Consider the following 11,947-nt stretch of genomic DNA (forward strand, 5'->3'; position numbering starts at 1 on the left):
CACCCTGCTGCTGCTAGCACCAGGATCACCCCACCTGTCTGCCTCGGAGCCTCAGCTCTCTGTCCATGCCTATGGCCCTGTCCCTGTGCTGGTGCAAGGGCATCATCCTCAATACGAGGAGCCTGCTCACCCAGATCTGTGAATCGCGGGAATGGATGCTGCTGAAAATAATCTCTATACTGGGGCAATACCCTCGCATCCGCTACATCATCCATGTAATCCCATCTCAAGCAGTGTAAACTAGTCAGCTCTTTTATCGCCAAAGCATAAGACAACCGTGGAGACCATCCCTGTCTCTCCTCATCTGCATACCGCACATAAGTTGTGTACTCCTACGAGATCCCTTGAGGTCGACCATACTACCTCATCACTCGAGAAACGACGAATCGCTCCACGATAGTCTAGGATCTCCCGATCAGTAGGCATATAACAAAAAGGTCCCTACGGACTAACCGCCAGTCATCCCATGGCTCCAAGTCTCTGTACGGTCTCCATACAATGGCTATCAAGTCATCGAGTTGTCGTCTCCAAAAATTTGTCTTGTCGAGATGGGGCTATGTATATATTCGGCATACCTATATATAATTGGTTGCCCAAGCTCTCTACTATCATCTATTATAGGCCGACAAACGGGAAGGTACTCCCAAACCCACACCTGCAAAATATATACACCGACGGCCATGCTCCGCCTATCTCTGTACACGATCTCATGCATCTCTCGATACATGTGGGCCAATAAACACGAACCCCAGCCCAGTCTCTGAGGGGTCTCTATCAACCTCTCTAGCATCCGACCCCATCCGCACTGGAAGCCCTACAACCCTCTATCTGGCATCAGAAAACAACCTATAAACCCTGCTAGAACGCATGCTAGAGGATACTCCTCACTATACCTGCTCATAAGTATGTCCCAACTCATGGAACGAGCCAAAATGTCAGGATCACCGAAGACATGCCTCACTGCCTGTAATCCTGGAAGGTGCCCTGAATCATAATCCACCTTATTCCTAGCAAAAGGGATATGGAGGATCCTATATACATCGTCATGAGTGATAGTCAACTCCCCCACCGGCAGATGAAACGTGTTATGCTCCGAATGAAAACGCTTTACCAATGTCGTAAGCATTCCGTGATTCACACGGATATCAAGTAATCTCAACAGATGAGTCAAGCTGCACAAGTCAATATGAGTCTGCTCAACCTCAGATAAATGTCACACTAATGCCATAGTAAGAGGATAAACACATCTGAACAGCACAGGAGGTAATCGAACCTGCAAAAACCCAACAACGAAGCATCAAAAAACATTCCAAATGAGCTTACAAGAGAAGCAAAACATCACGCAAATCCAACTAAGTCAAATGCAAAATCAAAATTTCATGTTTACACCTTCAAAAATGCTCACTGTCTCTCGAACGACAAACCACAGATAAGCAAAATCTCGTACGAGTCAGGATTAGCTCTCGCACGACAAAATGGTCTTTTTACAGACCTGTCGTATGACACACGGGTGGCCCTAGAACGACAAATCTAATGGGTTCACACGACAAAAGAAATTAGGCCAATTACTCGTAAGAGACAGGATCCTGTCTCGCACGATAAACCGTGACGCCCGACCCCAAACATGCGAAAAACTTGCAAAATGAACAAAAAAATTCAAAATTGAAAACATAAACAGGCTTAAGATTAATCACTTACCGCTGGCTCATAGTTTTGGGGTCGATTATGTCTTCTCTAGCGCTCGAATCGATGCTGACGAGTAGGGACCACCATTTTCTTCATAGAAGGCTTTTTGAATTTTCAAACTTGGAGAGTTCAAATGAATTGAAAATGACACTTTTGTCCCATATATAGCCAAAAACCTAATTTTTCAACTTGCTCCGATGGACACGAAAATTGTACTCTTAGCTAATTTGACCGTTCTAATTCCATTTTCGAGATCAAAATCAAAATTCGAGATCATTTTGCTAGTCAATTTCAAAATTTGGACTACTTAGTGCTCTTTTCATCAAACGCTCATTCTTTCTTCAACTTTGCGCAAAATTTTCAAAAATTCTTCTGATTCAATTTGTGCTCAAAAACAACTTGTCATCGCTAAAAAATTGCCTATCATCATCTACCCTCGCTATCTTTCGATTTCGCTCCCGAGGGGGCATACTCATGACCTTATGACCTCACATTCTTCAATGTCGAGAAAATTTTCAAATCTTCATCGAAAATCGAGCAAAAAAAAAAATTCTTTTTCAACTAAAGAAAATCAAACAAGACCTCAATCACTAGAGGCATATCAGTTTCATCGCTTCATATCAAGTTGATATTTGTCTTCATCTGAATCAATCTCTTAACGTTAATCAGTTTCATCGCTTTTCATCAAGCTAATTATTCGTTTAAACTCAATCAAGGTGTTTCGTATTCGTCGCTTTGGATCAAACTGGACAGTTTATCTTCGCTCATCGTATCTTGATCAATCAAGTACAAGAACGATTTTTATTATCACTCGCTGTGTCTAGATCAATCAAGTTCTAGATCAGTAAGATCCGCTTCTTGATCAATCAAGTTCAAGTTCGATATCTTTTGTTTTCTATCATTCCTAGGTTCAATCAAGTTCGGGAACGGTATCGCTTTAATCAGACTTCATTCAACTTTGTCGCTTCGAATCAAGCTTAACACCTCGCTTTTCATCTAGTTCGTGATCAATCAAGCTCAAAACTGACATCTTCTGGACATCAACTATTCTTTGAACCAACGTGTTGCTCACACATTAATTCAAAAAGGGGCAAATGTAATACCCTAAAAATGGTCATCTAAACCATGAGCCCCTAATCTCGACAACGTCACCAAGGTCCTAACCAAAGGCAATTAAATAAATCTTGAGTATACATTTAATTCTAAAATCATTAAATGTCACATGGCAAATTAATCACCCAACATTAATTAAATATTTATTTAATTAATTAAATCATTCCAAGTAAATCATTTTAAACAATTATCCTATTTATTTTAATTAAATATCTTTTGCATATTTAATTAAATAAATCAGTTTGCCATCAAATCTTCAAAAAAAGAAATAAATCATCAAAAAGAAATTAATTGACCAAGAAAGAATTAAAAATTTGAGAAAAGAAATCAATTGGAGATAATCTTGAAAAACAAATTAAAAATTGATGAATAAAAACAATTAAATATTAAAATTGAATGAAATAGAGAATAAATCACTTTTTCTTGATTTAATCTTAATTTTAGTTCAATTTCCTTTAAAACTAAAAAAAACATCCAATCACATCAATTCACCTGAATTGTGCTTCCTCTCAGAAAATCTTGACCGCTTATCATCATTTTGATCTCAGCCTTTGGTTTCTTTATAAATTTTCTATAAATTTAGGTTCTCATCTCTCATTCAAAAAAAATCTTGGAGAATATATTGTTATTAAGTTGTTTTTGCTCTAGATTCATTGAGAATATTGCATACATATTCAGATCATTTATCTCATTTATTGCTTAAATCTTGTTAGATTAATCTTGCATCCATTTACCTAATATCATGCTCATATAGATTAAATCCTTCGTCTTAGTGTTGTCTAGTCACTGAATTGCTTATACAAATCTAAGAGCTATCTTATACTCGCATCTTTTAGAAGGCAATTGGTCGATTTGTTATGGTTTTCATATTCATGTTTATATTTGTCTAACCATGCATGTAATGACTTAATTGAAGTGTTATTCCAGATACAGATATAGGTCCACTTTTTACACACACACAAACATGACAATTCTTTGAGGCCTTTTGTCAATCAGTACACATGACATTTTGCGTCAGCATAAAAGATGCTAGCAGAGGTTACAGAACTTGGTTTAACATCTGCTATATGTATTCATTATAAAATACTAAAAATATTTCAAACATGCCGATATCTATGTATCACATCAAACTCCATTCCAACCAGCATTTGAAAATTGAACAAAAAGCCTTCATGTTTTGAGCTGATTTTATATCTATGTAATCAACATTCTATCAAATTGCAGATTGCAAGAACTCTCAAAAGTTGAGCCTGAAAAGATTAAAGATACAGCAAAACAGAAACTATAAAAGTATATCCATGTAATCAGCATTCTATCAAATTGCAGATTGTAAGAACTCTCAAAAGTTGAGCCTGAAAAGATTAAAGCTATAGCAAAACAGAAACTATGAAAGTATCAATATTGTTGCAAACTTGAAACAAGCTGTCAAACTGCAACACCAGAAAATACTAGCCCCAAAGAAGCACCAATCAAATCGAGCATCCCATCTATAACATTCCCTTGAATATTAAGGAAAATAAGCCCGAAAAGATTAAAGCTATAGCAAAACAGAAACTATGAAAGTATCAATATTGTTGCAAACTTGAAACAAGCTGTCAAACTGCAACACCAGAAAATACTAGCCCCAAAGAAGCACCAATCAAATCGAGCATCCCATCTATAACATTCCCTTGAATATTAAGGAAAAGAAGCCCATTGTTGAACAATTTAAGCATCCCATCTATAACATTCCCTTGAATATTAAGGAAAAGAAGCCCATTGTTGAACAATTTCAAAAGTATAAAATTGTCCCAATCAGCAAAGGAGACCACCAACAGATTTGTCCAGACAAGTGGCAAAACTCGGACCATTTCAATCACCAATTCATGTGAAAGTAAGATCTGAAGACTGGAGGTGGAAGCAAACAGAAAACATGCGATGGGCACCAGATGCGAGGGGGAAGCAAATACTTACATTCATAACTAAGCAAAATTCCGCATAGACAAGCAAGCTTTTCACCTATAATATTTTGCCACAAGTCCTCATGAATCAAGCTAGATTCTAAGCAAGTTTCAATCTATCTTTTATATACAAGAGAAACTACTAGATTCATAAGTACCTTTGGCACAAATATCCTAGCAGTATAGTCCCCATCCCTATAAATTGTAATTTATCTTCCATTCGCATTTCACATCATAGCTACATAGTTTGCTAATGATTATACTAAATTGACAAAATAATTTAGAACTGAACCTTAATATAGGCCTTGCACATATGTGAGACCTTTTGATAAAACAATTTGACTTTTAAAACATGGAAAGATAGGTTATAATTAATATTACAAGTAAATCCCAAATAGAATTGGAAGTGTGATAGATTATAGATAGCATATGCTTATTTACAATCACTCGACTACAAATGGATGAGGCTAAGATGTGTCCCAAATACCAAAAAAGAGCACCTCCCCAAGAAAGTCCTGCTAATAATAGCTTCATATTCACACAAATATGAAACGATTCTGCAGTCCTATATTTCTCAAACCATCAAAGAGATTTTAAAAGCATCTTTGATAGATGCATATTCTATAAGGTAAAAGCATTTTGAAACCATCAAAGAGATTTTTAAACAGTTGTTGTGTATTCTATGCATATTCTAAATTCAATTTTTTTTAAAAAGATAAAAGTATCCCTAATAGTCATCCAATAAAGATAAAAGCATCTCTAATAGATGCATATTCTATAAGGTAAAAAGCATTTTGAAACCATCAAAGAGATTTTTAAACAGTTGTGTATTCTCATCAAAGAGATTTTTAAACAATTGTGTATTCTCATCAAAGAGATTTTTAAACAATTGTGTATTCTATGCCATCAAAGAGTTTTTTAAACACATCAGAGTTTACTCTATACCATTATTTAATTTTTTGCATGAGCAGACTTCCCAAAATGCTAGATTTTGTTGCTCAAACGAGATGTAGCTACTCCCTAAGATCATTTATCAGAAATTCTTGTGTAAATGAAATGTTCTATTTACCATTGAGAAGCTTTCTCTTAGGATTGGTATGAATTTGTACAGTTTGAAAGTTTTATGCAACCATTAATGGAATATGTCACAAGTAACGTAAACCAAGCCCATCATAGAAGAAGAAGAAAGAATTTTATGAGTTTTATGATCGCTAGTCATGATGCAAGTTTAACATAAAATCTAGAAAAAAACCAATAAAGACTCTGATTAATCATCAGACTCAATGCAATCACGATGCAAAAGACTCAACCATGATCCATAAACAAACACACTAGGTGCATCATAAACAAACACAATAGGCACATCATAGGAGTTTTCTGCAACCTTCAGACAAAACCCATACAAATCAAAAAATAAGACTCTGATTATCATCAGACCTTTCACATGTAATCACCATGACTCTGATTATCATCAGACCTTTCACATGTAATCACCATGAGAAAGACTCAATGTGACTCGACCATGATCCATAAACAAACACACTAGGCACATCATAGGAGTTTTCTGCAAGCACAGAACCCATACAAATCAATCACATGTACAACATTATAAAGTTTGAACAAAATATATACAAATTAATTGTGCTCATATCGTAAATACAAAGGCCAAATAATCACATTGAACAATAGCACTGTCACTAACCATATGATACATGGATAAAATATACAAGTCATGATGCATAACCAGTATGTATCTAACCACTATGGAGCGCTTAATGCTCTTGTGCACTAATTTTGACAATAAAAATACCTATCATACACGAGTGAATGTCACTCGACCATGATGCATGAATGTTCATATTTTTAAAATTATAGTGATATTTGACATTTTCTTTTTGCATTATTCGTTGCAGTTCAAATTGATGCAAACAAAACTCTGTACCTGCAAGTCTGTCTTCAAGTACATGGAATTTCTATAGTTCATGAAGATAGACCCAAAAAAGTAAAACACAGAATTTAAGAGGCAAATTATAAAACACTCTTTTATCCAGCTGACTCCATTAATTTATATTCTAATAATAATACTCAGAAAAATACAAAGTAGAAACAGAGATGTGTATTTCATCACATTTACAACCAGCTCTCTCTCTGTTTCTACTTTGTCTTTTTCTTATTCCTTCTCTACTCCTACCCTTTTCCTACTATCTAAGCCAGGAAAAAACTAACTCCCTAACTCCCCATCCGTCCAGCTCTAAAAGCCAGCGTAGTTATTCAAATCCTACTTTAAGACTTCAAAAGTAAACAAACTGACGGTAGTCAGATTTTAAGGAAAATGCTCCGCATCACAAATAGGTCCTACACCTTGCACATTTCACACAATCTTTAAAATCAAATGATGTATATATTTATCATTCAATAAATACTTCCTTCGGTTTGTTATTTATATAATTAATGAACTTTACATTTTATGAGATAATTGGCATGTTCTAAAACAGAGTTTATCTGTGAATTATATTGCTAGAACAGAATGGTGCACCTTGCTTCTTCTGACATGGCTGTTCACCTGAAATTTGAACATGGTGAGCCATGGATAAAAGAGTGTTTTATAATTTGCCTCTCTAAATGACTGTCCTAAGAAATTTTTCCAGAAGTGAATAGGTCTGAAAAGTTGTATAAATTAGAGAAATCTTCGAGACTGTGCTTGAGTGGAAAAAGTATTCTATAGAAAATTTGGGTAGAAGCTAAACAAATCTCAATAGATAAAAATGTGCTTGAGTGGAAAAAGTATTCTATAGAAAATTAAAGCCTATTAAGAGGTCCAAATGCTGGAAATAAATACTGCAACATAGTTAAATCAGAAATTCAGCTTACAGCATTACACTACTAACACAATTTGTACAAGACAAACACAGCCTACACATTTTATCCATGAAAAAAGCTCATGGGATTAGCAGCTACAATTGGGTATGTTGCTTTGATTTGTGAGTAACAAAACATAGCCATTTGAAAGAGGGGATTTTAGTGTCCCTAAATTGGATGTGGAATTACAACAGCATGGTGAACCATAAAGAGCTCTCTAAATGACTGTCCTAAGAAATATAAATTAGAGAAATCTTCAAGACTATTATATTTGGGTAGAAGCTAAACAAATCTCAATAGTTAAATGTGCTTGAGTGGAAAAAGTATTCTATAGAAAATTAAAGCCTATTAAGAGGTCCAAATGCTGGAAATAAATACTGCAACATAGTTTGGATCAGAAATTCAGCTTACAGCATTAACACTAACACAATTCGTACAAGACAAACACAGCCTACACATTTTATCCATGAGAAAATCTCATGGGATTAGCAACCACAAATAGGTATGTTGCTTTGATTTGAGAGCAACAAAACATAGCCATTTGAAAGAACTAAAACGAATATTTCATGTATTGTTGATATTAAACTTAAGCATTTCACATCAAACTATTCAAAATGATTAATATAAATATGAAAATAAAATTCAAGCATTCATCATTTACATAACAACGAATTAACCCCTATAACAAATCCAAACTAACCAAACACAGCCTACACATTTTATCCATGAGAAAATCTCATGGGATTAGCAACCACAATTAGGTATGTTGCTTTGATTTGAGAGCAACAAAACATAGCCATTTGAAAGAACTAAAACGAATATTTCATGTATTGTTGATATTAAACTTAAGCATTTCACATCAAACTATTTAAAATGATTAATACAAATATGAAAATAAAATTCAAACTAACCAAATTAACCCCTATAAACATAGCAACGAATTAACCCCTATAACAAATTCAAACTAACCAAACACAAACATTGCCCACACTAGAAGATAGTGGTGACAAAGGCTGCCACAAATTTTGTGATGATGATTAAAGATGATGACAATTATATTTAACAACAAAGGTTTTAAATTGCTTCAAGAACATTGCATTAGAGAAAAGCTCATGATGGAGCTTGACAAATTGAGTTGACTTAATTTGTTGTCCACCTCCCCCACTAATCGAGACTTGAATAGAAGTCCATCCTAGAGATCCTATAACCTTGAATCTATTGATGACATATTTAGATAAAATATCTCCTCTGTGTCACTCACCCAACACAACTTCTACTACAACAGTAGGCAAGACCTTACTGAATTGACAATACTTGTTCTAAAACTTGCAGCTATGGAATGTTGATTTAGCTACTTTTTATAAAAAAGCATGCATGTTTTAATTAGTTTGCCATCATACTCTATACTGGTTCAGTTTCCCCTACTTAAATTGAACAACCCACAATGGATAGTGGTGTTCGGGTTCTAATGTCTCTTTTTCTAGCTACATTTCATAAGATGTCAATTCCATCCACTACAATTATATGTAGTAGAAATAATGCAAGATTTGAATGACTACTTCTCAAATGTTTTCTTGAGCATTAATACGAAGGTAACAGGAAATTCAAATTAGCAAACAAAGGGAATGTCAGATTTTAGATATGGTAGCATTTTCTCAAGTTTTAAAAATAGTAGGGCTTAAACAAAAGGGAATTTCAGATTTTAGATATGGTAGCATTTTCTCAAGTATTAAAAATAGTAGGGCTTATCCTTGCACGATAAATCTGTTACAAAGAAAATATTATAAACAAATTTTACTAATGAAATTTAACTTAAATAATATATATATTAAAAACTGGTAAGCAGGTACATTACCTGGTAATAAGAAGAAGAATTCTGCCTTTCTCATTCTTGTGTGGCCTCCTCTTCTCATTCCAGTGTTGCTGCCTCCTCTTCTCTTCCTCTTCTTTTACAACAAAACATTGACAAAGCAATCTAATGGGCATTCACGGTAGGGAAGAAACATCTGTAAAAGAAGATAACAATATTCACAACGGCCATTCTACAGCAACATTTTTTACTCAATGGATCAATACAATGTGTCTTGATTTATTAAAATCAACGGACTACATATACCGACACTATTTTCTGCAAACTTCCTAGTTGATAATTAATGTTTAGATAGGGATGCAAAAAGCTCAGTAGAGACAAAGAAATGTTCAAAACCTTCTATCTAGTCACAGGCATCTACATCTATCTAGTCACAGGCATCTAAAACAAAGGGCCTTTTCCTTACCATCAACATTTTAGATGACAACTGTCATCATTCATGCAATTTCACAGCAGATAATAAAGTATCAAATTTATGGTTCAAATGTAAGGAATATCAATACACAATGAATGAACCAATATATTACATCATATTTGAAATTTAAATTATTATGAGAAAAGATTGCATTAACTTGCCGATTATAGACAAAAATTAAAAAAACATCTACTATCATTGACCTACAACATCTCTTCATATGGCTATGAAACGTGGCATACCACAACTCTAAATGAACCAATATATTATATAAATGAACATTACCATTGAAATTTTAATTATTATGAGAACTGATTGCATTAAGTTGCTGGTTATAGACAGACAAAAAATAAACATCTACTATCATTCACCTACAAATCCTCTACGGCTATGAAACGTGGCATACCACAACTCTAATATTTGCTAGGAAGCCTTCTTTCCCATTGACTTCTCTATCAATTGCAGATGATCTGAAAGAGTTTATGTCCAGCTGACCCATTTGTTGTTTTCCTGAACTACTGCCAGCATCAAAACTGCTCTCAAAACCTCTTTCATTGACATGAATGAAGAGTGATGTTTCAAACCAAATTTAACATCAAATCTTGAGACTGAAATATAGATCAACGCTATTAAATACACAAAAACTATGATTCTTAGTTTGCAACGACACCAGATCAAGCACAAGATCCTTCATAGACTCCATAGTGAAAACTATGTCTGAAAACTACAAAGACCCAGAACATTATGACCAAAAATAACGAGTGAAACATCATCTTCATAATATTAAAGATCACTTACATGCTTAAAAAAATTGGACTAATAGTCGCTGACTAAAGCCATACAACAATATACCGATTAAAAAAAAAGCCATGCAACAATATTAACATAGCATCCTGTGTTGTGGCCTCCTCTTCTCTGCCTCCTCTCATCCTGTGTTTTCACCTCCTCTTCTCTGCCTCTTTTTTCGCTGCCGCTATGGAAAAGACCGCAACAAAATGCTAGGGGAGAAAAATAACAAAACACCTCAGAAAATTAAATTGCACAGAAAAACAACCCGAGTAGACACAACAGTGCGCACACAACATTGACAAAGATGGACATTCACAGAAAAGAAAAGAAAACATATGTAAAAGAAGATAAATGGATATTCACAGAAAAGGAAACAAAACATATGTAAAAGTAGATAAGAACATTCACAATGGAAAGAAAAAAAAGAACATTCCCTGCAAACCGAGAATAAGGAAAAAGGGACATTCACAGAAGGAAAACATCAATAAAAGAAGAAAGAGAATGAATAATACAGTTCTCTTCGCAGTTATTTATAGCTCCTCCTAATTTTCAATTCCTTAATCCCTAACGGTACTGTTTTTTTCTTAACGGCACTGCTTTTTCCCACGGTGCAGTTTTTACTCCAACGGAGCAAATGCTTTTTTCCAACGGTGGAGTTTTTACTCCAACGGTGGAGTTTTTACTCCAACGGTGGAATCCCATTCTAACGGTTACATTGCTTTGGGTGATCTGCCCACAAAATAATTAGCCCGAGAGCCACTCCTCTGTATTTCCTCTTCATCACCGGCTTCTTCTGCTTTTCCCCTGTGATTGAGCTTATGAATTTTCATTTTTCATTTTTCCTTTTTCCCGTCAGTGCTTACAGTTGTCATAGTTGAGTAAAATTGCCCTCTTTCTTCATTAATTTTTCACTAATTAATCAGCAGTAATCCTCCAAAATTTTGGAAGCTGCCATTTGGTTCCAAACATTTGCCACTCGAAGTTGATCATGCCACCTATTTTCCAGGGCTTCCCTATTCGGCTCTCTTGGAGGGAATTTTGTTTTTGCTCTCTTTTTTTGGGGGTTTTCTAGACTGTTTTGTTTTGCATGTTGAAAGTACAAATTGAATGTCTCTTTTTAGTTTTGGTGGGTCACGAAAATAACATTTTATATACATTATATATATATATATAGTTTAATAAGTAAATTATATTTATTTTCTATTTATTAATATCAATATATTGAATTCAATATAAAATATAAATTCAAAACAATTGAAATAAAATATAATCCAG

The 11,947-nt window shown here is 34.5% G+C and overlaps 1 long non-coding RNA gene across 2 annotated transcripts; it reads right to left on the reverse strand.

Moving 5' to 3' along the window:
• Positions 1–5,912: 5,912 nt before the first annotated feature.
• On the reverse strand, positions 5,913–11,727 carry LOC131042150 (uncharacterized). 2 transcript variants are annotated; one of them, XR_009358936.1, is made up of 4 exons: positions 10,290–11,727; positions 9,454–9,604; positions 6,217–6,303; positions 5,913–6,176 (listed from the first exon to the last, which is right to left on the reverse strand). It is a non-coding gene; the product is annotated as an uncharacterized LOC131042150 (long non-coding RNA). The 2 variants fall into 2 exon arrangements; XR_009358935.1 differs by having other exon boundaries at positions 5,913–6,303; positions 10,290–11,726.
• Positions 11,728–11,947: the final 220 nt, after the last annotated feature.

The sequence above is a fragment of the Cryptomeria japonica genome, chromosome 9, assembly GCF_030272615.1.
Source record: "Cryptomeria japonica chromosome 9, Sugi_1.0, whole genome shotgun sequence".
Lineage (NCBI taxonomy): Eukaryota > Viridiplantae > Streptophyta > Pinopsida > Cupressales > Cupressaceae > Cryptomeria > Cryptomeria japonica.